Source organism: Pristiophorus japonicus, chromosome 14, assembly GCF_044704955.1.
Source record: "Pristiophorus japonicus isolate sPriJap1 chromosome 14, sPriJap1.hap1, whole genome shotgun sequence".
NCBI lineage: Eukaryota > Metazoa > Chordata > Chondrichthyes > Pristiophoridae > Pristiophorus > Pristiophorus japonicus.
In genome coordinates this window covers 2,667,122-2,691,877 of record NC_091990.1, presented here as the reverse complement: position 1 = coordinate 2,691,877, position 24,756 = coordinate 2,667,122, and the positions used below count along the sequence as shown (strand labels likewise).

The following is a 24,756-nucleotide window of genomic DNA, read 5'->3' as shown; positions in this document are numbered from 1 at the left end:
GAGAGAGAGACAGAGAGAGAGACAGAGAGACAGAGAGAGAGACAGAGAGCAGACAGAGAGAGACACAGAGAGACAGAGAGAGAGACAGAGAGCAGACAGAGAGAGAGACAGAGAGCAGACAGAGAGAGAGACAGAGAGAGAGACAGAGAGAGACCAGACAGAGAGCAGACAGAGAGAGAGAGAGAGAGAGAGACAGAGACACACGGAGAGAGAGACAGAGTGAGACAGACACACGGAGAGAGACAGAGAGAGAGAGAGAGACAGACAGACAGACAGACAGAGACAGACAGAGAGAGAGAGGCAGAGAGAGACAGAGTGAGAGACAGAGAGAGAGAGAGACTGAGACACAGACACACGGAGAGAGAGACAGAGAGACAGAGTGAGACAGACACACGGAGAGAGAGAGAGAGACAGAGAGAGAGAGACAGAGAGAGAGAGAGACAGAGAGAGAGAGAGAGAGACAGGACCCCTCCCTACCTCAATGCGGGTCCCGCGGGTGAGCTGCTCCCTGGCGCTGGTGCGGAGCGGGACGGCGCCTCTCATGGTGACCGGGAGCGGGACGGGGTCCGGGAGCGGACAGGGAGCGGGGTCCGGAGCCGGGGGAAGGGCCGCGGTCCCGGCTGGAAGTCGGAGACACTCCGAGGGGCGGGGCCTCGGCCGCCCATTCACAACTTATAGCCTGGCCCCGCCCCCTGCGGCCAATGGGAGCACGGCGCTGCCTGGCCCCGCCCCCTGCGGCCAATGGGAGCACGGCGCTGCCTGGCCCCGCCCTCTCCCACACCAGCTGCAGCAGGAGCTGTGTCTGCCCCCAGTGGGTCAGTGTCCACAACCTGCCCCCAGTGGGTCAGTGTCCACAACCTGCCCCCAGTGGGTCAGTGCCCCCAGTGGGTCAGTGTCCACAACCTGCCCCCAGTGGGTCAGTGTCCACAATCTGCCCCCAGTGGGTCAGTGCCCCCAGTGGGTCAGTGTCCACAACCTGCCCCCAGTGGGTCAGTGTCCACAATCTGCCCCCAGTGGGTCAGTGTCCACAATCTGCCCCCAGTGGGTCAGTGCCCCCAGTGGGTCAGTGTCCACAACCTGCCCCCAGTGGGTCAGTGTCCACAATCTGCCCCCAGTGGGTCAGTGTCCACAACCTGCCCCCAGTGGGTCAGTGCCCCCAGTGGGTCAATGTCCACAACCTGCCCCCAGTGGGTCAGTGTCCACAACCTGCCCCCAGTGGGTCAGTGCCCCCAGTGGGTCAGTGTCCACAACCTGCCCCCAGTGGGTCAGTGTCCACAACCTGCCCCCAGTGGGTCAGTGTCCACAACCTGCCCCCAGTGGGTCAGTGTCCACAACCTGCCCCCAGTGGGTCAGTGCCCCCAGTGGGTCAGTGTCCACAACCTGCCCCCAGTGGGTCAGTGTCCACAACCTGCCCCCAGTGGGTCAGTGTCCACAACCTGCCCCCAGTGGGTCAGTGCCCCCAGTGGGTCAGTGTCCACAACCTGCCCCCAGTGGGTCAGTGCCCCCAGTGGGTCAGTGTCCACAACCTGCCCCCAGTGGGTCAGTGCCCCCAGTGGGTCAGTGTCCACAACCTGCCCCCAGTGGGTCAGTGCCCCCAGTGGGTCAGTGTCCACAACCTGCCCCCAGTGGGTCAGTGCCCCCAGTGGGTCAGTGTCCACAACCTGCCCCCAGTGGGTCAGTGCCCACAACCTGCCCCCAGTGGGTCAGTGTCCACAACCTGCCCCCAGTGGGTCAGTGTCCACAACCTGCCCCCAGTGGGTCAGTGTCCACAACCTGCCCCCAGTGACCTGCCCCCAGTGGGTCAATGTCCACAACCTGCCCCCAGTGAACTGCCCCCAGTGGGTCAGTGCCCCCAGTGACCTGCCCCCAGTGGGTCAGTGCCCCCAGTGACCTGCTCCCAGTGTGTCAGTGCCCCCAGTGACCTGCCCCCAGTGGGTCAGTGCCCCCAGTGACCTGCCCCCAGTGGGTCAGTGCCCCCAGTGACCTGCCCCCAGTGGGTCAGTGCCCCCAGTGACCTGCCCCCAGTGGGTCAATGTTCAATACAAACTGCACATTCTGAAAGGCGGTGGTCGGACTCCCCATTTTAAGGTCTATTATACACACTTTGCATTAATCATGCACACTAAAAAACTTTATTTTCACCATGTTTCCAGAAGAATTTGCAAAAGTTGCACAAACAAGTTTGCTAAAACCTCAGCCAACATTTAGTTAGGACAAAAAAACGGAGAGGAGATTTTTTTTTAAAATGTGTTCAAAGAGATAGTGTATCACAATCCTTCACCTCATATTTCACCCAGCAACATTTGGCTGGAGCTACAGAAAATATCGCACAATGAGCTTGAGGCAAAGGATGCCAGTGTTTTCGGTGCACTTTATCACTCAGCATCCGATAGAGCAAAACATAAACCCACACACTGCCTTAAGCTTCAGTCTGCAAACTGATCGGAACCATCCCGCAACCTTTTCAAACTCTTAAATGTAATGCACCGCATTTTATTCAACTGCTTGCAAGCAATTTAAAATGCAGTTAAATGTACAAGACTTACTTTTTTTTTTAAATGGAAAAGCAAGCTCTCAATCCAACCCGCGTTAAATTAGGGCGCAATGCACTTTGATAGTGTGTGCGCCGTGACAGAGTGTCTAAACTTTCAACCAAGCAACACGCCTCTAGATTTATAGCTGAAACTATTTGATCTCTTAATGCAAATAGTTCACACACACACACACACACACACACACACACACACACACACACTCACACACACACATATATGTGGAAGGTGGGGAGAAAGAGGGAGGGGGAAGAAGACATGGCATTTTTATACATAATTTCCCCCCAGAAAAGTAAAGACAAAGGAGGATTAATATGGTTTAAATTTTGACCAAGCAACAAACCCCTCCATTTACAGCTCCTGACACTAATTTGCTAAGAACAGTTCTGCCGCTGCCAGCAGAGTGTGGGGGCGAGTGCTACAATTGGTCTCCTATACAATTTGCATTTATATAGCGCCTTTCACAACTATCAGACGTCCCAAAATGCTTCACAGCCAATGGAATACTCAAGTGTAGTCACTGTTGTAATGTGGGAAATGTGACAGTCAATTTGCGCACAGCAAGCTCCCACACACAGCAATGTGATAATGACCCGATTATTTGTTTTAAGTGACATTGATCGAGAGATAAATAAATATTGACCAGGACACTGGGGATAACTCCCCTGCTTATCTTCAAAATAGTGCCATGGGATCTTTTACATCCACCCGAGAACACAGATAGTGTTTAACTTCTCATCCGAAAGACGGCACCTCCGACACTGCAGCATTCCCTCAGCACTGCACTGGGAGTGTCAGCCTGGATTTATGTGCTCAAGTTCCTGGAGTGGGGCTTGAACCCACAACCTTCTGACTCCGAGGCCAGAGTGCTACCCACTGAGCCAGGGCTGACAGTAAGGATAGGTTAGAGATGCCCCCCTCCCACCCTCCATTGTCTTAAGCAGCTTTTCAAATAATGGTCACTTGTGCAAGTTACCCAACAAGGGGTCAACACCTTTATCAAGAGGCAAGGGAAGGGAAGAAATCGGCTGAAGCGAGAGAAAGTATGGGAAATATGCAGATCAATAAAGAGAAAAGACAGATTGGGTCTTCATCTGAAGCAGACACCCACACAAACCCTTTGGCACTCCATGCACCACTATCTGTGCAGCTGTCAATGTGCTCAACCAATCCCTCACCTTCAGCCATGCCCCAAACAAAAATCATACTCCTGTTGTCCCAGTACGACCCCCATCTTTGCTCCCCAAATCCAGGGGGCGCAGATTTGGGCATATCTGGCCAAACTAGTTATGTGCCATCAGCCACCGGATCCAGTTGGATCACATCAAGCTCTACCAAACCTCATTCAATCACCAAAACTGCCCACTATTCTAGGATTATCCTGAAGGGCAGCATCCTGGCTTCTTGTCTTCATTGCCAACCATCTTCTGAAACCCCTCTTCCCTGCCCCACCTGCACATTCCAACAACTACAAGGAGCTGGTGGACTCGGCAAGATGGAGACCATCTCTCCGGCTGCCTCGATTACTTCCCCCCTTCCTTTGCCCAAGCCAAACCTCTCGCCAGCCACAACCGCAACCACCCCCCGCCCACCAGTGTCTCTCGCACCCTCCGAGCCCATCACACCCACAAGACCCATCGCCCATTCGCACTGCTGTCTATCACTGCTAATTGTGAAGTAATGGACTTTGGGAGGGCCAATAAGGAAAGGGTATACACATTAAGCGGTAGGCCACTCAATAGGGTAGATGAACACTATTGTCCACAGATCCCGGTCGGTCGGTGGATGGGTGGATGGATGGATGGATAGATAGATACTTGTATTTACTCTGTAGAGGCACCAGAGGCCTCATCCCCTGGAGTCCCAAGAGATCCCATAATCACAACAGGGTCTATTACGAGGGGGCATAGTTTTAAGGTGGTTGGTGGAAGGTTTAGAGGGGATTTGGGGCGGAGGGGGGGGGGGCTTCTTTACGCAGAGGGTTGTGGGGATCTGGAACTCGCTGCCTGGAAGAGTGGTGGATGCAGAAACCCTCACCACTTTTAAGAGATGGTTGGATGGTCACTTAAAGTGCAGTAACCTGCAGGGTTACGGACCTAGAGCTGGTAATTGGGATTAGACTGGATGACCTTTTGTTGGCCGGTGCAGGTATAATGGTAAGTACTGCAGGGAATCGAATATTGCCAGGGTGATGATCTGGACTAGTTTCAATCGCCTGGATGAGTCGGAGAGGAATTTTCCCAGATTTTTTTCCCCCTAAATTGGCCTGGGTTTTTAATCTGGTTTTTGCCTCTCCCAGGAGATCACATGGCTCCGGTTGGGATGTAGAATGTTTCAGTGCAAGGGGTGTCGCAGTTGTGTGAGGCGGACTGGTTGGGCTGGGTGCTCTTTACCTTGCCGCCATTGTTCATTGGTTTATATGTAACCTGCAGGGCTGCTGACTGAGGGCCGTGCGGCTCTTTGTCGGCCGGTGCAGACACGATGGGCCGGAATGGCCTCCTTCTGAGCTGTAAATTTCTGTTTCTCTGTTTCCATCCAACTTTCATTCGGATCTGGAATGCAAGGCCTGAAAGGGTGGTGGAAACAGATTCAATCGTGGCTTTCAAAAAGGGATAAGTACCTGAAGGAAAACCATTTTGCAGGGTTGTGTGGAAAGGACAGAATCTGCCTCCACCACCCTCTCAGGCAGCACATTCCAGATCCTATCCACTCGTTGCGGAAAAAAGTTTTTCCTCACTTCTGCCAATCGCCTTAAATCTGTGTCCTCTGGTTCCCGACCCTTCCACCAATGGGAACAGTTTCTCTCGATCTACTCTGTCCAGACCCCTCATAATTTTGAGCACCTCGATCAAATCTCCTCTCAACCTTCTCTGCTCCAAGGAGAACAACCCCAGCTAATCCAGTCTATCCCCATCACTGAAGTCCCTCATCCCTGGAACCATTCTCATAAATCTTTTCTGCACCCTCTCGAAGGCCTTCACATCCTGCCTAAAGTGCGGTGCCCAGAACTGGACACAATACTCCAGGTGATGCCAAAGCAGTGTTTTATAAAAAAGGTACATCATAATGTCCTTGCGGAACTTCGCGAATGCCTTCTGGAAGTCCAGATAAATACTAGCCAGTTCTCAATCTCTCTCTGGATGGTGATGGGCAGTTTTCCAATACAAGGGGACAAAGTGTTTTTTTAAACATAAATCATGACTAACGTATCAAAACTGTCCTCACAATACTCTGGGTTGAAAATCATCAGGTTCTGGAAATTTATACCAGAGGTCAACAATGCTTTGCAAAAAGTACCGCCTGGCATCGAGCGTAGTTCTTCACTATTGTAACTTATACCAGTATTCCCCAATCCTCCCCAACCTATCCATTTGGATCACGTCTGTCATTTTTTTTTTTTAATTACTCAATTAAATCTCGAAATAAAAAACTCCAGCTGGGTTAGCTTATCCAGATAGCTGAAGGTTCCTCACCCAAACTAGAGGCCCGTTACTGAACCTTTCACACCCACATATAATCCAGGAACTTGCGGATAATACCCTCAACACTATCAACCTGAACATTGAGAGAGAATGCAAAGAGCAACAGCCCCAACATCAATCTCTTCAGGGCTCTAGTGCCTGCCCCCATACAGAACCACTACCATTAAAAACTAAGTGTCTGTGGAAATACAACCAGTTCCTTATCCAGCTCAGAATCTGCCTGCCAAATCCACAAGACTAACTTGCTTAGCAGCATGATCAACCAGGCTGGCATCAAAAACAACTTGTATTTATATAGTGCCTTTAACATTGTGAAACGTCCCAAGGTGCTTCATAGGTGCATTACGAGATAAAAGTTTGACTAGAGCTGCACTACGAGATAAAAGCTTGACTAGAGCTGCACAAGTAGAAATTAGGGCAGGTGACCGAAAGCTTGGTCAAAGAGCTAGGTTTTAAGGAGCGTCTTTAGGAGGATAGAGAGGTAGAGAGGCGGAGAGGTTTAGGGAGGGAGTTCCAGAGCTTGGGGCCCAGGCAGCTGAAGGCACGGCCACCGATGGTGGAGCGATTATAATCAGGGATGCTCAGGAGGGCAGACATCTCAGGGGGGTGGTGGGGCTGGAGGAGGTTACAGAGATTGGGAGAGGGAGAGGGCGAGGGCCATGGAGGGATTTGTAAACAAGGATGAGAATTTTGAAATCGAGGCGTTGCTTTACCAGGAGCCAGTGTAGGTCAGTGAGCACAGGGGATGATGGGTGAGTGGGACTCGGTGCGAGTTAGGACACGGGACAGTGAGCACAGGGGGTGATGGGTGAGTGGGACTCAGTGCGAGTTAGGACACGGGGCAGTGAGCACAGGGGGTGATGGGTGAGCGGGACTTGGTGCGAGTTAGGACACGGGGTCAGTGAGCACAGGGGGTGATGGGTGAGTGGGACTCGGTGCGAGTTAGGACACGGGGCAGTGAGCACAGGGGGTGATGGGTGAGCGGGACTTGGTGCGAGTTAGGACACGGGGCAGTGAGCACAGGGGGTGATGGGTGAGTGGGACTGGGTGCGAGTTAGGACACGGGGCAGTGAGCACAGGGGGTGCTGGGTGAGTGGGACTGGGTGTGAGTTAGGACACGGGGCAGTGAGCACAGGGGGTGATGGGTGAGTGGGACTTGGTGTGAGTTAGGACACGGGACAGTGAGCACAGGGGGTGATGGGTGAGTGGGACTCGGTGTGAGTTAGGACACGGGGCAGTGAGCACAGGGGGTGATGGGTGAGCGGGACTCGGTGCGAGTTAGGACACGGGGCAGTGAGCACAGGGGGTGATGGGTGAGCGGGACTCGGTGCGAGTTAGGACACGGGCAGTCGAGTTTTGGATGATCTCATCTGGAGTTGTGAAAGCATACCCAAGCATGACAAAGCAAATGGAAGAGTACAGGAAAAGTCTCCACTATTTAATGTAATAATATGCCTTAAGCATGAAGTGATTAAAATATATATTAAATACACAACAGGCTGCATTTTTTCAGGAAATCATTCAGCCAGGGGCTGGTATCCTACTTGCACCACACTATGAGAAAAGGTTCCACTGTTCAACAGCCCATTACAGGGAGAACAAAATAATTGGAGTGCCCTTAATATTGTGAAAGAGTTCAGTCTGTACTTTAACATATCCGGGGAGTTGAGACTGCGGGCGTTTGAACTGCGGGCGCTGAGCAGCTGGCGAGCGTTGGAGGAAAGGAAGAGCATGCCAGGGAGTGGGAGCGAGACCCTGCTGAGACAAAAGATAATACGCAAGGAAAGAAAGCCAGATAAGCAGCTGTGAATGTTGCAAGGCAGAAAGATAGGCCATGAGAAACAGCAGCAGTTAGCACTATATGGAACTCAGGAAAGAGACAGAGGTAAGAGCAAGTGGCAAAGGCTGGAATCAATAAAGCAAACGGCAGGGGGAGGGGGGGGGGGGGGGGAAAAGGGGAGAATGGTTCAATTTTGCATCCAGTATTTCTCATCCCCACTTCAATCTTCTCCACCTCCTCCTCCTCTCCTGACAGTCAACTCTGCTGCGATTTAGTTGCACTCCATTAACTCGCTCATGGACCGACTATCCTGCCCACCCTCTCACTGTGGAACATGTACAAGGCTAGACAGCGAGGGCCATCAGGCTCACCAACTGTGTGGAGGACACTGGACTAGCTCGATGCCACCAGGAAGGAGGGGGCACTGCCAATACAAAGAACCGTACGCAGATTTAGATCACCATCCATTTATCATCACACTGGACAGGGTAGATGCAGGGAGGATGTTTCCCCCGGGCTGGGGAGTCTAGAACCAGGGGTCACAGTCTCAGGATAAGGGGTCGGCCATTTAGGACAGAGACAAGGAGAAACTTCTTCGCTCAGAGGGTGGTAAATCTTTGGAATTCTCTGCCCAAGGGCTATGGAGACTGAGTCATTGAGTATATTCAAGGCTGAGATCGATAGATTTTTGGATATTAAGGGAATCGAGGGATATGGGGACAGTGCAGGAAAGTGGAGTTGAGGTCGAAGATCAGCCATGATCTCAATGAATGGCGGAGCAGGCTCGAGGGGCCGAATGGCTGACTCCTGCTCCTTGTTCTTATACAGACCGTGTCCAGCGGTGTGTGCCGGTCAGGGAAGGGGTCAAGCACACGGGTCAACACCGTGATCTCTTCCACCCAGGCAGGGAGACAGTCTCGAGAGTGGCAAGGAGTTGGAGTGACCCTCCCCAAGGTTCCAATACATCCTGAAAGCTGCAGCTTGCAGTTTTAGTTACAGCCAGGACTCAGTAGACCCACCAGGGGGTACTCCCATCTCGCCATCCCCCACCCACATGCACCAGGTGACAGAGGATGCTACACAGCACTCTGCACATCAAAGTACATTGCATGTGAATCGTTTACAATGTCTGCGATGCAATAAGACACAATTTACAAGTTCTTTGCACCGATGTATTTCCTCCAGTACTGATCCGAGAAATTCTCTTCTAGGAAAGCAAAATGGCCATCTCCTCTTCCTCACAGACTCCGATCCTTGAACAGGCAGAAACCAGTTGAGATCAAGAGCTAGAAATTCATTTGCCTAGCGCCACCAGTCAGTGCCCAAGAGGGGGTGGCAACGGGCCGCTAAGCGTTTACCGCCCGAGCGCCGGGCTGTCAGCGCCTCCCGCGAACTTCAGCGGAGTTTAGCGGTGGCGCTAACAGTGAGCGCTGCATTCGGTAGCCCCGCCCACTTGGTGACGTCACCGAATACGCAACGCCCCCGTAGCATCGGTCACGAAGGCTTATGCCCGCCGTAGCGCCAGATCTTCCGCAACGCTCCTGTGATGGCGTCCCAGGAATCAGGGTCAGCACCCTCAGTGCAAAAAGTGACTATCCCGGTTAGAGGCGGTAAACATCGCCCGGCGTTAAAGTTAGTGACCCCACCTCAATCCAGGCTACACTGAATCTTTAGTGCTGTAACATTTAGTGTTGACAATTTGAAAAGTAATGGTGGTAGACAGGACATAGGTAACTACTTTTAAAATGATCAAATAACTTTATATTTGGTTAATAGAAATTTTAAATCATATGAGGGGGGAAAAAATGACGCTCTGATCAGACCAGCTTGTTACCGTCAGCAAGCTAAAGGAGCAGTGCCATAGAAAAAAAACATAGAAAAACATTCGGCCCTTCGAGCCTGCACCGCCATTCAATGAGTTCATGGCTGAACATGCAACTTCAGTACCCCCTTCCTGCTTTCTCGCCATACCCCTTGATCCCCCGAGTAGTAAGGACTACATCTAACTCCTTTTTGAATATATTTAGTGAATTGGCCTCAACAACTTTCTGTGGTAGAGAATTCCACAGGTTCACCACTCTCTGGGTGAAGAAGTTTCTCCTCATCTCGGTCCTAAATGGCTTACCCCTTATCCTCAGACTGTGACCCCTGGTTCTGGACTTCCCCAACATTGGGAACATTCTTCCTGCATCTAACCTGTCTAAACCCATCAAAATTCTAAACGTTTCTATGAGGTCCCCTCTCATTCTTCTGAACTCCAGTGAATACAAGCCCAGTTGATCCAGTCTTTCTTGATAGGTCAGTCCCGCCATCACGGGAATCAGTCTGGTGAACCTTCGCCGCACTCCCTCAATAGCAAGAATGTCCTTCCTCAAGTTAGGAGACCAAAACTGTACACGATACTCCAGGTGTGGCCTCACCAAGGCCCTGTACAACTGTAGCAACACCTCCCTGCCCCTGTACTCAAATCCCCTCGCTATGAAGGCCAACATGCCATTTGCTTTCTTAACCGCCTGCTGTACCTGCATGCCAACCTTCAATGACTGATGTACCATGACACCCAGGTCTCGTTGCACCTCCCCTTTTCCTAATCTGTCACCATTCAGATAATAGTCTGTCTCTCTGTTTTTACCACCAAAGTGGATAACCTCACATTTATCCACATTATACTTCATCTGCCATGCATTTGCCCACTCACCTAACCTATCCAAGTCACTCTGCAGCCTCATAGCATCCTCCTCGCAGCTCACACTGCCACCCAACTTAGTGTCGATGTGATCCCATATTCTATAGCCTTTCTGCAATCGCACATTATACAGAATAGTCGCCACTGGTTCAGACTCTTCACCTCGAATTTGGAAAGAGCACACTGGTTGTCAGGACTAGTTGAATTTAAAAAAAAAAAACAGTGCATCAACCTTTCGTGAAGTTCAGAAGAAAATTTAAAAAAAGGAGTTTTAAACGAACATTCCGTGAGCTGCGCTTTGTTCCTCAACGCACGGTCCCTTTAAATCTCTGCGCATGCACGGTGTTTAGTGTAAAAGCTGATGAAAGGCCTGCGTGGGAACTCGCTGATTACTGCACAGCTGCAGCTTAACGGGGACATCGCCTTGAAGTGACTTAAAGGGCGGGGCATATGGTGGCACAGGGCAATGCTGGCCTAACTTCACTCTGGTATGGATGCACTAATCTTAACCAGGCTACGTGGAAGAGAGGCAAGGGAGAGAGAAAATAAAACACACACACACATGCACCAGCAAAGCCTGGTTAGCCAATCCCTGCTCACCTCCCAGCCAGCGCAGAGCACCCAGCTACAAACCGTCTGTGTCCTGGGAAGAAAATGCTGCAGTTTGCTAATCTCACAAAAAAACGTTACATAATAATCCTTCCAAGATTCAGAAACAAAAGCCTTTCATCAGCATTTAAACTAAAATACACACAATTTGTGCTCGCTGACCGACATTGGCTCCCTACGTTAAGAGTTTAAAATTCTCATCCTGGTTTTCATATCCCTCCATGGCCCATGCTCTCCCCATCTCCAATCTCCTCCAACCCCCACCCCCAAGATCTCTGCACTTATCTAATTCTGGTCTCTTGAACATCTCTGATTTCACTCAACCATCGGTGGCCGTGCCTTCAGCTGCCGGGGCCCCAAGCTCTGGAATTCCATCCCTAAACCTCTCTACCCCTCTTTCCTCCTTCAAGACGCTCCTTAAAACCCTTTGATCAAGCTTTCGGTCACCGGCCCCAATTCCTCCCAATGTGGCTCGGTGTCAAATTTGGTTCGATAACATTCCTGTGAAGAACCTTGGGATGTTTCACTATGTTAAAAGGAGTTATATAAAATGCAAGCTGTTGATTTGTAGTAATATCAATGATGTAATGCTCTGTGCATTGGGATGGTTTGAGAGGAGGTATATACCTGCTCGAGTATAGACCTGTTCGAGGACAAGCCAGCTGCACCCAACACATTAGTACACACCACTTGGAACTCTTCAGCCTGATCCAACATTTGACTCAGCAGCTCAGAGACAGAGTTACAGCTCAGCTCACTATTTCTAACTCGAAAGTAGCTGACCATCCTCAACTGTACCAGCTGCCATTAACCATTACGGCCCAATTATATACACTCGACATTTAAACCACAGCTCAAAAAAATAAAGAAATGCAGAGGCTGAATCAGTCGAGCTTCCCCATTTGTGGTTATGTGCTTAGTCACCACAAACATTGACAACAGGAGATACTGAAGATGTTTGTGTCAACTGCACTAAAGCGTTTGCGCTGGCAGGTTCAGCTAAAGTTCAGGTGGTCAAGGCGGTATGTAATGGAACCACATTAACCACCGAAGGTCCCAGTTTGGATTCCTGGTCTGTGCCGAGGTACCCGATCTTAGCCTCCACAACCCAGGATTCGGGAGAAGAAAAATCAGCCAAGGTTACACAAGAACATAACATGATATAGGAGCAGGAATTGGCCATTTGGCCCCTCGAGCCTGCCCCGCCATTCAATAAGATCAGGGCTGATCTGATCTTGGCCTCAGCTCCACTTCCCCGCCCGCTCCCCATAACCCTTTACTCCCTTATCGCTCAAAAATCTGTCTATCCTTGCCTTAAATATATTCAATGACCCAACCTCCACAGCTCTCTGTGGCAGAGAATTCCAAAGATTCTCCACCCTCAGAAGAAATTCCTCCTCAGCTCCATTTTAAATGGGCGACCCCTCATTCTGAGACTATGTCCCCAAGTTCTAGATTCCCCCATGAGGGGAAACATCCTCTCTGCATCTACCCTGTCAAGTCCCCTCAGAATTTTATACATTTCAATAAGATCACCTTATTCTTCTAAACGCCAATGAGTTTAGGCCCAACCTTTCTTCATATGGCAACCCCCTCATCTCAGGAATCAACCTGGTGAAGCTTCTCTGAACAGCCTCCAATACAAGTATATCCCTCTTAAATACAGAGACCAAAACTGTACGCAGTACTCCAGGTGTGGCCTCACCCACGCTCTGTACACAGTTGTAGCAAGAATCCCCTACTTTTACATTCCTTGCACGATTGTGGCTCCTGGTAACTGTCCAGCGACACAATGTGGCCAGGATAACTCAAATGGCCCGTAATGTGTGGTCAGCGGTAAAACAGAGGTGCTCACCACTGGCCCCGAAGAAAGCTTCTCCCAGAGATCTTGCAGTCTCCGTGGTGAGAAGTTTTTCGGCGTGCTAATGATTTCCGTGCAGTACAGTGGGGAATCCCCAGTGCGATGCCGCGGTGATGTCAACCAGCCAATCACAATGCAGAATTCTCAAACAGCAAACCAGGAAATAAGAAGCTGCTTTTACCCAGACTTTTAAGAATGTCAGAGCAACACACAGATTGGGGCTCTCAGTGGAAATATGAACAAAGGTTTTTTTTATTAATTGTAATTTTTAGCGTGAGAAATTTGACACTCCAAATATAAAAATGAGTTTTTCAGGGCGATAATGTTTGTTTAGCAGTCAATACGCTGTTAAAACCTCAGTTGCACCTAATCCAACAAGGCTCAACATTTAATGGGGTTTTTAAACAGCAATGATACTGCGGAAAAGACCACGTTTCAGTTTCACGGGTTGCCAATTACCGGCTATGGGGGGGGGGGCGGGGAAGGGGGGGGAAGGGGGGAGCAGTGTCAGACTGACTGCAACTTCAGGGTTTCTGTGTTTAGAGGCGCACATGCTACATCCTGAAGTTGTGATTAGTTTCAGAACTATACCGATAGTTTGCCGTCATTAAAAGCCAACGGCATCAACAAGTATTTAACATAGTGAAACATCCCACATCGCTTCACAGGAGTGATACAAGACAAAACAGATAAATTGGACATCAAGCCCCCGAAGAAGAGATGACCAAAAGCTTGGTCAAATAGGTAGGTTTTAAGAAAGAGAGAGGTAGAGAGGTGGAGAGGTTTAGGGAGGGAGTTCCAGAGCTTGGAGCCCAGGCAACAGAAGGCACGGCCACCAATGGTTGAGCGATTATAATCAGGGATGCTCAAGAGGGCAGAATTAGAGGAGCGTAGACATGTTGTATGGTTGAGAGGCTGAAGGAGATTAGAGAAGTCCAGAATCAGGGATCACAGTCTAAGGATAAGGGGTAAGCCATTTAGGACCGAGATGAGGAGAAACTTCTTCACCCAGAGAGTGGTGAACCTGTGGAATTCTCTACCACAGAAAGTTGTTGAGGCCAATTCACTAAATATATTCAAAAAGGAGTTAGATGTACTCCTTACTACTCGGGGGAAATCAAGGGGTATGGCGAGAAAGCAGGAATGGGGTACTGTAGTTGCGTGTTCAGCCATGAACTCATTGAATGGCGGTACAGGCTCGAAGGGCCAAATGGCCTACTCCTGCACCTATTTTCGATGTTTCTATAAGGAGGAGCGAGGCCATGGAGGGATTTGTAAACAATTACGACAATTTTGAAATTAAGGAATTGCTTAACCGGGAGCCAGTGTAGGTCAGCGAGCACAGGGGGTGATGGGTGAGCGGGACTTGGTGCGAGTTAGGACACAGGCAGCCGAGTTTTGGAGCACCTCTAGTTTGTGTAGGGTAGAATGTGGGAGGCCAGCCAGGAGTGTGTTGGAATAGTCAAGTCTAGAGGTAACAAAGGGACAGATTCTCTGCAATAGACAATACCTCTGCCAAGCTACATTTTGATGGGCGATGATGTGATTGGTTCACTGCTGGTCTTCTCATTTTACACAAATAAAAATAGTTCTTGTTCACTTTTCAAATGTGCCTAAAGTCCTCTGCAAGAGACTGGAGCACACGGTCGTTCGGTGGTCAGAAAGTACCCAAAATGGTCCATAACACGAGGTACTTTTATAGGAGATAATCTGCTGGTGGTTGCTGAAACAGTATTCACACTGCCGAATACAACAAATATTTATACAGCACCTTTAACGTGGTAAAATTTCCCAAGGCGCTTCACAGGAGCGTTACAAGGCAAAAAAAAGTTGATGCCAAGACGCATAAGGAGAAATTAGCGCAAGTGACCAAAAGCTTGGTCAAAGAGGTAAGTTTTAAAGAGCATCTTGAAGGAGGAAAGAGAGGTGGAGAGGTTTAGGGAGGGAGTTCCAGAGCTTGGGGCCCAGGCAACAGAAGGCACGGCCATCGATGGTGGAGCGATTATAATCAGGGATGCTCAGGAGGGCAGAATTAGAGGAGCGCAGACATCTCGGGGGTGGGGGGTGCAGTTGAGAATGCTTCAACATAAAGGATACGTACACTTATGTACCTTGGACCCAACTTTGAAATACAAGAATTCATTGGAGAGGGTAGAACACTGGCAGATTGCTCTCTCCGTAGCTCAAGCATTGAGGCTATGTGCAACATCCCGACTGCTAGCAGGGATGAGCTCACTCAGCACAGGCCAAAGATCAAAGACAAAGGACATATTCCAGCTCTGGTTATGCACTGGACTGGAGGCTGCATCCCCACAGAGCCGCCCATTACTTTCAAACCAGAGACATTAGACTGGTCACGAACGCAAACCAATTATGGAAATGCATGGAGGGCTGGGTCTGGATACAACACCGAAGTCTGCAGCAACTTACACCTCAAATCTCTACATCTGTAGCTGACGTAGTTCTGGGCCAGTTAAACATGTTGCAAATTAAACCAAGAATGAACACACAGATCTCTGGCTGTCTGAACAAACACAAATCTTCACATTTTAAATGTTGTCCAATGCCAATTTCACATTAACTTACAACAGATATGTAAAATCCGATCAGACGAACTGAACGATAACAGCTAGCTCGTCAGTAAGACAGAGTATTATATTGTAAACATCGCTGCCCTTGGCTCCACACAGAAAATAGTCAACAAATCAGTTTTAAAAAGGAACAGCATTAAAACTTGCTATCTGCTTTTACATTTGATATTGGGGACAAATAGGGACAGTACATGCTTTTGAATAGTAAAGGAGGTCAATTAAATCATAGAAATTTACAGCACGGAAGGAGGCCATTCAGCCCATCGTATCCACATCGGCCGACCAAGAGTCTAATCCCACTTTCCAGCTCTTGGTCCGTAGCCCTGTAGGTTACGACACTTCAAGTGCACATGCACATCCAAGTACTTTTTAAAATGTGGTGAGGGTTTCTGTCTCTACCACCCTTTCAGGCAGTGAGTTCCAGACCCCACCACCCTCTGGGTGAAGAGAGTTCTCCTTATCTCCCCTCAACCTCCTACCCATTACTTTAAATCTCTGCCCTGCCATATATTGGAGGAGTGGGGGGGGGGGGGTTATATCCATCTATATTCCCTAGGTGAAGGAAGAGAGAATTGCATTAGCAACTTTAGAGACAAAGATTGGAGGCACAATAAGTTTTGTGGAATAGGAGCAGGAGTCGGCCATTCAGCCCCTCGAGCCTGCTCCGCCATTCAATGAGATCATGGCTGATCTGATCCTGGCCTCAACTCCACTTTCCTGCCTGTTCCCCCTCAGCCCTCGACTCCCCTATAATTCACAAATCTGTCTATCTCAGCCTTGAATATATTCAATGACCCCAGTCTCCACTGCTCTCTGGGGCAGAGAATTCCAAAGATTCACCACCCTCAGAGAAGAAATTCTTCCTCATCTCCATTTTAAATGGGCGACCCCTTATTCTGAAACTATGCCTCCTAGTTCTAGATTCCCCCACGAGAGGAAACATCCTCTCTGCATCTACCCTGCCCAGCCCCCTCAGTATCTTGTGTTTCAATAAGATCACCTCAGTCTTCTAAACAATGAGTACATAGACTGACTGGGCAGGAGTATGGCAGGAGTGGAATGTGGGGAAACACGAGGGCATCCACTTTGGATCAGAGAAAGAAAACTGGAGAAAAACAAGGATCTGTAGAACAAAGAAATGTGGGTGTTCATGTACATATCACTAAAAACCTAGTGCGCAAGTATGAAAAACTTCGACTATATTCAAAAACCGTTGAGATATTTTTATTTTAGTCATAGACTGGAAAGGAAGATGGGAATAAATGGTGGCCATAGAAACATAGAAAATAGGTGCAGGAGTAGGCCATTCGGCCCTTCGAGCCTGCACCGCCATTCAATATGATCATGGCTGATCATGCAACTTCAGTATCCCAGTCCTGCTTTCTCTCTGTACCCTTTGATTCTTTTAGCCGTAAGGGCCATATCTAACTCCCTGTTGAATATATCTAATGAATTGGCCTCAACAACTTTCTGTGGTAAAGAATTCCACATGCTCACAACTCAGTGAAGAAGTTTTGCCTCATTTCGGTCCTAAATGGCTTACCCCTTATCCTTAGACTGTGTCCTCTGGTTCTGGACTTCCCCAACATCGGGAACATTCTTCCTGCATCTAACCTGTCCAGTCCAGTCAGAATCTTATATGCTTCTATGAGATCCCCTCTCATTCTTCTAAATTCCATTGAATATAAGCCTAGTCTATTGAGTCTTTCTTCATACATCAGTCCTGCCATCCCGGGAATTAGTCTGGTGAACCTTCGCTGCACTCTCTCAATAGCAAGAATGTCCTTCCTCAGATGAGACCACCAAAACTGTACACAATACTCAAGGTGTGGCCTCACCAAGGCCCTGTACAACTGTAGTAAGACCTCCCTGCTCCAAAACGCAAATCCTCTCGCTATGAAGGCCAACATGCCATTTGCCTTCTTCACCGCCTGTTGTACCTGCATGCCAACTTTCAATGATTGATGTACCATGACATCCAGGTCTCGTTGCACCTCCCCTTTTACTAATCTGTCACCATTCAGATAATAATCTGCCTTCCTGTTTTTACCACCAAAGTGGATAACCTCACATTTATCTACATTATACTACATCTGCCATGTATTTGCCCACTCACCTAACCTGTCCAAGTCACCCTGCAGCCTCTTAACATCCTCCTCACAGCTCACTCTGCCACCCAGCTTAGTGTCATCTGCAAACTTGAAGATATTACATTCAATTCCTTCGTCTAAATCATTAATGTATATTGTAAATAGCTGGGGTCCCAGCACTGAACCCTGCGGCACTCCACTAGTCACTGCCTGCCATTCTGAAAAGGACCCGTTTATTTCTACTCTTTGCTTCCTGTCTGTCAACCAGTTCTCTATCCACGTCAGAATATTACCCCCAATACCATTTGCTTTAATTTTGTACACTAATCTCTTGTGTGTGACTTTGTCAAAAGCCTTTAGAAAGTCTAAATACACCACATCCACTGGCTCCCCCTTGTCCGCTCTACTAGTTACATCCTCAAAAAATTCTGGAAGATTTGTCTGCATGATTTCCCCTTCATAAATCCATGCTGACTTGGACCGATCCTGTCACTGCTTTCCAAATACGCTGCTATTACATCTTTAATAATTGATTCCAACATTTACCCCACCACCGATGTCAGGCTGACAGGTCTATCATTTTGTGTTTGCTCTCTCCCTCCTTTCTTAAAAAGTGGGGTTACATTAGCTACCCTCCAGTCCATCGGAACTGATCCAGAGTCTATAGAATGTTGGAAAATGACCACCAATGCATCCACTATTTCTCGGGCCACTTCCTTAAGTACTCTGGGATGCAAACTATCAGGCCCTGGGGATTTATCAGCCTTCATTCCCATCAATTTCCCTAACACAATTTCCTAACTAATACGGAGTTCCTTAGTTCCTCCTTCTCGCTAGACCCTCGGTCCCCTAGTATTTCCGGAAGATTATTTGTGTCTTCCTTAGTGAAGACAGAACCAAAGTATTTGTTCAATTGGTCTGCCATTTCTTTGTTGTTACCCATTATAAATTCACCTGATTCTGACTGTAAGGGACCTACGTTTGTCTTCACTAATCTTTTTCTCTTCACGTATTTGTAGAAGCTTCTGCAGTCAGTTTTTATGTTTCCTGCAAGCTTACTCTCCTAATCTATTTTCCCCCTCTTAATTAAACCCTTTGTCCTTCTCTGCTGAATTCTAAATTTCTCCCAGTCCTCAGGTTTGCTGCTTTTTCTGGCCAATTTATATGCCTCTTCCTTGGATTTAACACTATCCCCAATTTCCTTTGTTAGCCACAGTTGAGCCACCTTCCCAGTTTTATTTTTATGCCAGACAGGGATCTACAATTGTTGAAGTTCATCCATGTGATCTTTAAATGTATCATTGCCTATCCACCATCAACCAGAAAAACAAGAAGTTACTAAACTGGCAGCAGAAGTAATGAAGTGATGAAACTAAAACAGGAAATGATGTCTAACACAAGATCATTTTCTGTAATGTCCGATTATTAAAGACAAACTGGGTGGGCAGGTTTGTTCTCTAGTTTCCACTAATTGTGTCATCTGTGGCTCAATGGGCAGCACCCTCGCCTCGGAGTCAGAAGGTTGTGGGTTCAAGTCTCACTCCAGGGACTTGAGCACAAAAATCTAGGCTGACACTCCCAGGGAGTGCTGCACTGTCGGAGAGGCCGTCTTTCGGATGAGACGTTAAACCGGGGCCCCGTCTGCTCTCTCAGGTGAATGTAAAAGATCCCAAGGCACTATTTCAAAGAAGAGCAGGAAAGTTATCCCCAGTGTCCTGGGGCCAATATTTATCCCTCAATCAGCATTTTATTTTAATTCTTTGGTCATTATCAGACTGCTGTTTGTGGGAGCTTGCTGTGCCAACATTGGCTGCCGTGTTTCCCACATTACAACAGTGACGACACTTCAAAAAGTACTTTATCGGCTGTAAAGCGCTTTGGGACGTCCGGTGGTTGTGAAAGGCGCTATATAAAACGCAAGTCTGTGTGTCAGGAGTGTAACTGCACCCCTGATGGTCAATGTTATTCCAGAGTTTTCTCTTTAGTCAAGGGAGTAACTGAGTAAGTACAGCCAAGATTCAGAAGGCAGCAGAATTACCTGCACCCTTCCAATCCAGGTTGTGGCACACTTTGATCAAAGGATCTCGCAGAGTCGGTAAAAGCACAGCAACAACCCACGTCTGGCTTTGAACTTCAAGTCCCAGGGCATTTCACAACAACAACTAGACAATGAAACTATCAAGTGAGTGCCAAACCAAACAAATCAAAAACAGAAGCCACATGTTTGATCCTGGGTCACCACAGACTTAGCCGATCAGTCAGGACAGTAACAGGGGCAGCATGATTTCCTGGCAATGCTGGGATGCCCCAGCTCTGGGCTGTTATTCAGGTTATCATCACAGGCGGTCCCTCGAACGAGGATGACTTGCTTCCACACGAGTTCACAGATGTTTCAATGAAGGACCCAATGTTCCAGTCCTGAACTCCAATTGAGGGGGTGGAAGATGCCTGTGGGTGGATTTTTTTAACGTGGGGTGACCGTTGCACACCAACCACCACACGGGCTTGACAGAGCGAGGTCTTGGTCCAGTGGCAAGGGTTAAACAGGACGACTGGAGACCTGCTCTGCTGCACGGACCTAGTGCACACACATATCGCCGTGTTATTCAGGTTATACCCATGTGGGGAACGCAGGGCAACATGTTGACTGGGATGCCAATACTCTCTGGCTTTTATTGTAAGGGGGATGGAGTATAAAAGCAGAGAAGTCCTGCTACAATGTCCTGTACAGGGCATTGGTGAGGCCACACCTGGAATACTGCAGACAATTTTGGTCTCCTTATTTAAAGGAGGGATATACTTGCATTGGAGGCTGTTCAGAGAAGGCTCACTAGGTTGATTCCAGAGATGAACTGATTGCCTTATGAAGAAAAGTTGAGCAGGTTGGGCCTATACTCATTGGAGTTTAGAAGAATGAGAGGTGATCTCATTGAAACATACAAGATTCTGAGGGGGCTCGACAGGGTAGATGCAGAGAGGATGTTTCCCCTCGTGGGGGAATCTAGAACTAGGTAGTTTCAGAATAAGGGGTCGCCCATTTAAAACAGAAATGAGGAATTTCTTCTCTGAGGCTGGTGAATCTGAAGCTGGGTCATTGAATATATTTAAGGTGGAGATAGACAGATTTTTGAACGATGAGGGAGTGAAGGGTTATGGGGAGCGGGCGGGGACCTAGATCAGATCAGCCATGATATTGAATGGTGGACGGGCTCAAGGGGCCTACTCCTGCTCCTATTTCTTGTGTTATTAGTCAGGGTTTACTTACATCCAGCAGTGGAGGATGACCAGTCTATGCGGCCGAGCAGGAATTAATGTTCTCCGGATAGAAGGAACAAAACTTTTGATCCCAGCTGTGTAAAGTTGCGAATGCTTCAGTTCCTCTCATTGTCGGTTTGAGCAACAGAACAATGCTGTTCCGTTATTCGAATTAAAGATTACTCTTGTCCCAATCGGAGTTAAACACCAACAGAATCCAGCGCCATAGAAAGGAATATACAACACCCTTCCCATTCTCCAGACATCCCAAAGCATGTGAAGTACTTTTGAAGCATAGTTACTAGTTACTTTTATTTAGGAAAAATTGCCAGTTTGCACACAGCAAGTTCCACAAACAGTCGTGGGATCGGTGACTGGTTAATCTGCTCTGGTCGTGTTGGTGGAGGGATAAATGTTGGTCAGGCCACAGGGAACAGTCTCAGGTATTCATCGGAGGGAGTCATTGGACCGTTTCATCCACCCGAGCATTCAGATTGGGATCCTTTTAATGCCTCATCAAAAATACAACTGCTCCGACAATGCGCTATTTGCTCACTACTTTGTAAAATTTCAGTAATGGGATGTGGGCATCGCTGGCAAGGCCGGAATTTATTGCCCATTCCCAATTGCCCCTTGAGAAGGTGATGGTGAGCCTCCTTCCTGAACCGCTGCAGTCCGTGTGGTGAAGGTGCTCCCACAGTGACTTTAGTCGTTCCAATTTGGTACGACTGAGCGGCTTGCTGGACCATTTCAGAGGTGCTCATGTCCCTGGAGTGGGCCCTGAACCCTCGGTGTTCTGAATTATAGGAGAGTTCTACCCACAGCCATGCGAGCACTCGAGATAAATAGACAAATTTAACAAGAGAAATCGCAAACAATGCCCATAATCCGGTTTGTTTAATGGGGTGTTGAACAGTAACATTAGCATAAGAAATTAAGTTTATCAGTTCCGTGGATTTCACCAATTGTCGGATATGGGGGGGGAAAAGAGGGGAGATGGGGGGGGGAGGGGAAAGGGGGGAGAGAGAGAGGATGGGGAGGGGGGAAAAGAGGGGAGAGAGAGGATGGGGAGGGGGGAAAAGAGGGAGAGAGAGGATGGGGAGGGGGGAAAAGAGGGGAGAGAGAGGATGGGGAGGGGGGAAAAGAGGGGAGAGAGAGGATGGGGAGGGGGGAAAAGAGGGGAGAGAGAGGATGGGGAGGGGGGAAAAGAGGGGAGAGAGAGGATGGGGAGGGGGGAAAAGAGGGGAGAGAGAGGATGGGGAGGGGGGAAAAGAGGGGAGAGAGAGGATGGGGAGGGGGGAAAAGAGGGGAGAGAGAGGATGGGGAGGGGGGAAAAGAGGGGAGAGAGAGGATGGGGAGGGGGGAAAAGAGGGGAGAGAGAGGATGGGGAGGGGGGAAAAGAGGGGAGAGAGAGGATGGGGAGGGGGGAAAAGAGGGGAGAGAGAGGATGGGGAGGGGGGAAAAGAGGGGAGAGAGAGGATGGGGAGGGGGGAAAAGAGGGGAGAGAGAGGATGGGGAGGGGGGAAAAGAGGGGAGAGAGAGGATGGGGAGGGGGGAAAAGAGGGGAGAGAGAGGATGGGGAGGGGGGAAAAGAGGGAGAGAGAGGATGGGGAGGGGGGAAAAGAGGGGAGAGAGAGGATGGGGAGGGGGGAAAAGAGGGGAGAGAGAGGATGGGGAGGGGGGAAAAGAGGGGAGAGAGAGGATGGGGAGGGGGGAAAAGAGGGGAGAGAGAGGATGGGGAGGGGGGAAAAGAGGGGAGAGAGAGGATGGGGAGGGGGGAAAAGAGGGAGAGAGAGGATGGGGAGGGGGAAAAGAGGGGAGAGAGAGGATGGGGAGGGGGAAAAGAGGGGAGAGAGAGGATGGGGAGGGGGAAAAGAGGGGAGAGAGAGGATGGGGAGGGGGAAAAGAGGGGAGAGAGAGGATGGGGAGGGGGGAAAAGAGGGGAGAGAGAGATGGGTGGGGAAAGAGGGGAGAGAGGATGGGGAGGGGGGAAAAGAGGGGGAGGGGAGATGGGGGGGGGGAAGAGGGGAGATGGGGGGGGGAAGAGGGGGATGGGGGGGGGGGGAAGAGGGGAGATGGGGGGGGGGGGAAGAGGGAGATGGGGGGGGAAGAGGGGAGAGGGGGGAGGGGAGATGGGGGGGGGGGGAAGAGGGGAGATGGGGGGGGGGGAAGAGGGGAGATGGGGGGGGGGGAAGAGGGGAGAGGGGGGGGGGGGAAGAGGGGAGATGGGGGGGGGGAAGAGGGGAGATGGGGGGGGGGGGAAGAGGGGAGATGGGGGGGGAAGAAGAGGGGAGATGGGGGGGGGAGAAGAGGGGAGATGGGGGGGGGGAAGAGGGGAGATATGGGGGGGGGGGGAAGAGGGGAGATATGGGGGGGGGGAAGAGGGGAGATGGGGGGGGGGAAGAGGGGAGATATGGGGGGGGGGGAAGAGGGGAGATATGGGGGGGGGGAAGAGGGGAGATATGGGGGGGGGGAAGAGGGGAGATATGGGGGGGGGGGGAAGAGGGGAGATATGGGGGGGGGGGAAGAGGGGAGATATGGGGGGGGGGAAGAGGGGAGATATGGGGGGGGGAAGAGGGGAGATATGGGGGGGGGGAAGAGGGGAGATATGGGGGGGGGGAGAGGGGAGAAGGAGGGGGGGAGAGGGGAGAAGGAGGGGGGAGAGGGGAGAAGGAGGGGGGGAGAGGGGAGAAGGAGGGGGGGAGAGGGGAGAAGGAGGGGGGAGAGGGGAGAAGGAGGGGGGGAGAGGGGAGAAGGAGGGGGGAGAGGGGAGAAGGAGGGGGGGAGAGGGGAGAAGGAGGGGGGGAGAGGGGAGAAGGAGGGGGGGAGAGGGGAGAAGGAGGGGGGGAGAGGGGAGAAGGAGGGGGGGAGAGGGGAGAAGGAGGGGGGGAGAGGGGAGAAGGAGGGGGGGAGAGGGGAGAAGGAGGGGGGGAGAGGGGAGAAGGAGGGGGGGAGAGGGGAGAAGGAGGGGGGGAGAGGGGAGAAGGAGGGGGGGAGAGGGGAGAAGGAGGGGGGGAGAGGGGAGAAGGAGGGGGGGAGAGGGGGAGAAGGGGGGGGGAGAGGGGAGAAGGAGGGGGGGAGAGGGGAGAAGGAGGGGGGGAGAGGGGAGAAGGAGGGGGGGAGAGGGGAGAAGGAGGGGGGGAGAGGGGAGAAGGAGGGGGGGAGAGGGAGAAGGAGGGGGGGAGAGGGGAGAAGGAGGGGGGGAGAGGGGAGAAGGAGGGGGGGAGAGGGGAGAAGGAGGGGGGGAGAGGGGAGAAGGAGGGGGGGAGAGGGGAGAAGGAGGGGGGGAGAGGGGAGAAGGAGGGGGGGGAGAGGGGAGAAGGAGGGGGGGAGAGGGGAGAAGGAGGGGGGGAGAGGGGAGAAGGAGGGGGGGAGAGGGAGAAGGAGGGGGGGAGAGGGGAGAAGGAGGGGGGGAGAGGGGAGAAGGAGGGGGGGAGAGGGGAGAAGGAGGGGGGGAGAGGGGAGAAGGAGGGGGGGAAGAGGGAGAAGGAGGGGGGGGAAGAGGGGAGAAGGAGGGGGGGAAGAGGGGTGAAGGAGGGGGGGAAGAGGGGAGAAGGAGGGGGGGGAGAGGGGAGAAGGAGGGGGGGAGAGGGGAGAAGGAGGGGGGGAGAGGGGAGAAGGAGGGGGAGAGGGGAGTGGAGGGGGGGGTGGGTGTTGGAGGGGGGGAGGGGTGTTGGAGGGGGGGGGTGGGGTGTTGGTGGGGGGGGTTGGGGTGTTGGTGGGGGGGTGTGGGGTGTTGGTGTTGTAGTGAGAGAGTGGTGAGACGAGAGGGGAAGAAGACAGCCGGGGGGGGGGGGGTGTGTGTGATGTGTGTGTGTGGTGGAGAAGGAGAACAGACGAACAACGGCAC

At 50.7% G+C, this 24,756-nt stretch overlaps 1 protein-coding gene and 1 long non-coding RNA gene across 2 annotated transcripts in view; both read right to left on the bottom strand.

Annotated features, from left to right (window-relative positions):
* Positions 1-649, bottom strand: part of LOC139279676 (uncharacterized) — a 2,717-nt gene extending 2,068 nt beyond the window's left edge. Inside the window, exon 1 of the long non-coding RNA XR_011596508.1 lies at positions 478-649. This is a non-coding gene — a long non-coding RNA (uncharacterized lncRNA). The remainder of the gene's footprint in view (positions 1-477) is intronic.
* LOC139280296 (sestrin-1-like) overlaps positions 1-24,756 on the bottom strand; it is an 83,466-nt gene that overhangs the window by 35,331 nt on the left and 23,379 nt on the right. The window lies entirely within an intron of this gene.